Genomic DNA, 641 nt, shown 5'->3' on the forward strand with positions numbered 1-641 from the left:
TCGTGTGCCCCAAACCCGGGCCTGGCGCAGCCGAGGCTGGGTCTGGTGGGCCAGCCCACCGGAGGCCCAGCTAGATCTCTGCAGGGAATCCCGAGTGCGGAAAACTGCCGCTGTGAGGACCGTCATCTCAGTGAAAAGAAGTAAAAAGCCGACTGTCCCAGGTCCGGGCGGCCTGAACGGACTCTGGCCCATCTGCAGGAAGTCAAATCTGCAGCCCTGAAGGGACACGCAGGCTCGCCCAGCCTGGGAGGAAGAAGGCCGCCCGGTGGGCCAGGGAGAGGTCATGCTGGTTTCACAGCAAACAAGGAGCAGGAGGCCTGCGCTGCTTATGTCGGCCCATGGGGGGCGCCTCCCTCCCGTGCGGGCGTGCTTTATTCAAAGGAGTACCCTCCATCTACGAAAAGGAGAGCTGAAGACATGGGGAAGGCGGGCCAAACAGAAGACGTGGCATCCCCCGGCCGCTGCCCACCGGCTTCCCGAGAAACGCTCGCGGTCCCCAGGGACGGAGGCTAGACATGCGCCCGCCCATGGCCGTGGGGTGGGGGCTCAGGAGGCCCCGTGGAGGAGCCCCACGGCAGCCTGGACTGGGCCAAGCACTCTGGGCGGGAGCTGGGGTGGGGAGGCCTGGGCACCCGCCTGTG

The 641-nt window shown here is 66.5% G+C and overlaps 1 protein-coding gene across 1 annotated transcript in view; it reads right to left on the minus strand.

Annotated features, from left to right (window-relative positions):
* Nucleotides 1-6: 6 nt before the first annotated feature.
* The window catches only part of RAB36 (RAB36, member RAS oncogene family), a 13,035-nt gene continuing 12,400 nt past the window's right edge, over nt 7-641 (minus strand). The window contains exon 11 of the mRNA XM_010863512.1: nt 7-636. The gene's annotated coding sequence lies outside the window, so the exon portion shown is untranslated. The remainder of the gene's footprint in view (nt 637-641) is intronic.

This window comes from Bison bison, unplaced genomic scaffold (assembly GCF_000754665.1).
Source record: "Bison bison bison isolate TAMUID 2011002044 unplaced genomic scaffold, Bison_UMD1.0 scf7180017858472, whole genome shotgun sequence".
Classification (NCBI taxonomy): Eukaryota; Metazoa; Chordata; class Mammalia; order Artiodactyla; family Bovidae; genus Bison; species Bison bison.